Raw genomic sequence first — 3,087 nt, 5'->3', positions numbered from 1 at the left:
CTTCCCCAATCTGAGCTGACTGAGCACTGCTCCAGGCAAGGCCTTCGAGAAAGCAAACCCAGAACAATGTGGCCTATAGATTTGGGGCTCTATGAATGTGATTTGAAGGAAATCCTAAAATTTCCTTAAGATTTGGGATTCTCTATTAGGACTTGTATTTTTATACCACATCATGTCCCTAAGTGTGCTGTTGAAGATGACAGCCCCAGAATAGTAATGGCCACAACTGCCTTTATGGAGCCCTCACCACACACACTCACTGTGCTGGAGGGAGACCTGCCATCAGTGGGTGTTTGGCTGTCTCCCTCCCCAGGTGGGAGCCCTGGGCGTGGGGGAGAAATTGTGGCTGAGGGAGGCAGAGGGAGCTGCCTGGGCACTGGCCTGGCTGGTGGCAGAGACTGGATTTTCCCACGCAGACTGCCTTTCTAGGAGAGCTGCTTATGAGAATGTTCTAGGTCAGCGGTTTTCAACCTGTGGGTCGTGACCCCTTGTAACTGTATTAAAGGTTTGTGGCATTAGGAAGGTTGGAGAATCACACCGTTCTAGGTGATCAACTCTGGGATTAGATCTCAAAGATCCTCGGCTATCACTTCAGTACCCATAAGAAGCTCTGTGGGAAAAGGTCACAGATGGAGAAGGAAGGAAATATGGCAGGAGATGAGCTGAGAGTGGTGTGGGGCCTGGGCACTGCCCGGAGTGGGGCTGCCACCATCAGTGAGGTGGAACGACTTCAGAACTCAGCTCCTTTTGCCCCACCTGGGTTTTCCCAGGCTGGTCCTAGATGGAAGAAATACCCCTGGCTTCCCCTAATTCATAAGCTCTCCTCTTTTTCTTGACTACACACTTACTGTCTTCCCTTCTGACTCAGGCTAGGTTTGGAAGAAATGGATCTGACTGCCCGGGCCAATTTTGCTTATTCCAGTCTGAGACTAAAAACCTTCTGTTTAATGACAACACTGAGTGTCTGGCCAAACTCCATGGCAAAACAACATACGAAGAATATCTGGGACCACAGTATGTCACAGCCATTGCTAATTTGAGACGATGCTCAACTTCCCGTAAGTAGACCCTTGGTAGCATCACGGAAACCACCAGGTGTGAAGGTCACAGCTTAAGGTCCAAATAGCACTGCAGGAATGAAGATGGGTGTTAAAATGCTAAGGCAGTATCATGTCTCCTACTTCAGGAAAGTATAATCTCACTGACAGTGTGGAAGAATTAGAGAATAAAATAAAGCAGTATGTAAAATACTACATTTCTATAATGCCGATTGGGACTGTCATGAAGTTTTTGGAAACTGATAATCCATTTTATTCAGTCAAATGAAATGTGTCTATATATGTGTGAATTGAGAATACGAATTCTTGCAAAAATCAAGATAAACCCCACAACAAAGAATTATTATCAGGCTCCAAATGTCATTAGTGCCAAGGCTGAGAAACCCTTGTCTATATTGATCCACAAATCAGGTCACTGTGATGCAGGTAAGGACCACACTTTGAGAAATACAGCTATAGGACCATTCTTGTGAGCAGCCAGCTCAGGACTGCACAGACTACACACCTCTTGAGGGCAGGGCCTTCTGTCCAGCTGCGTCCCCAGAACTCAGCACAGTGACTCACACAAAGCACGTGTTCAGCAAGTATTTGTGAATGAGTAGAGAAACGCTTCTGAAACATTTGCTCGAAGCTGACGTTCTTCGTTGTTCACATTCCAGAAGAAATTAGAGGACAATCAATGTCTTGTGAAGGTCACACTTGAGGGTGTGACCTTGATGCAGTTAGAGACAAATGTGGTGGGGTGATTGTGTCCCTCAGACCAGAACAGAGCAATTCCTTGGCTGTGAGGGCCAGACTTGTGCTCCCTTGAGCATTCAGGCTACTCTGAGTAGGGGAGCGGGGAAAACAGGAGTGTGGCAGAGAAAACTCTGCCTCAGCATCCTCCTTGACTGATTGATTTTTAAAAAATTGATTTATTGATTTAAAGAAAGGAAATCCATTTCTGAGTTTCTTGCTCTGTTGTGTCCCACAGCCCTCCTGGAAGCCTGCGCTTTCCTCAGGAAGTAAAACTGAAGATGGCCGGCCTCCCCAGGGAGTCTCCAACCCTTCGTGCTTTGTGCTTTCAGCCTTGTCCCTGTGCTGGGCCTCACCCTCCCGCACCAGGGCAGCGTTTGCCAATCCATCCATATTCACTAGTCTTTGCTTTCATCTTAGCAAGAAATAAAATCAGAAAAATTTTTTACTTTCTTCTTAAAAAGTGTCCTTCATCTTCTCTAGAATTTTATTCTGAAATCCCCTGTCTGAACAAGTGCCTGCACATTGGACCTTTCCTTCCAGGTCTTCCAGGCCCAGCTCCTTCTCTCTCCTGCAGTCTCAGGTACCCAGTGCTCTGGGGTGGAAGGCCAGGCCAGTCCAAGGAGCTGAGCTGTTTTTCTAAGGGGACCTGGTTGGTTATTTGCATAGTGTCTCAGTATGTGTGTGTGTGTCTATGCCTGGGAACCTGTGCGTGCATGTGTGTGTGTGTGTGTGTGTGTGTGTGTGTGTATGCTTGGGAACCTGTGTGTGTGTTTCTGAGGCACAGCCACCCAAACACAAAATGCCAAGGTCTTACCAAATGGGAACCTCAGAATGCAGGTTCTTTCAAGTGAGAAACAACATGTCCTAATCCAAAGAGGACAAAATAAGAACCAATTCTCTTCAAATGAGAACCAACATCTCCCAATTCCTCCCAAGCTCTCTGGGAACCACAAATGAGCTCCAAATCTAAGCCAGTTTCCCTAGTTCCACTGAACTTTGTGACTTCCATCCCAAATGGCACCTCCAAACAAATCCAACAGGAAGATCTGAAAACCTCCCAAATGGGTGGAATCAGGGTTTCGGTATGTGTGCTGGGGAACTAAAAACAACTGGCTAAGGCTGTCTAGACACTCTCCAGGTCTGTTTCTTTCTCTTGATAAATTTCATATTGGTCGGATCTGCAACCAAATCAGAGAAGAGAAAGATGGGAGTTCCCAGAGCTAATCAGGCTCTGGCAGCTCCCGGGGGCAGTCCCTCACTCTCTTACCTGAAAAGGTGATGGTCAGACCCC

Source organism: Otolemur garnettii, unplaced genomic scaffold (genome assembly GCF_000181295.1).
Source record: "Otolemur garnettii isolate 467f Iridium unplaced genomic scaffold, OtoGar3 scaffold00082, whole genome shotgun sequence".
Classification (NCBI taxonomy): Eukaryota; Metazoa; Chordata; class Mammalia; order Primates; family Galagidae; genus Otolemur; species Otolemur garnettii.
Note: the sequence above shows the minus strand (reverse complement) of the source record.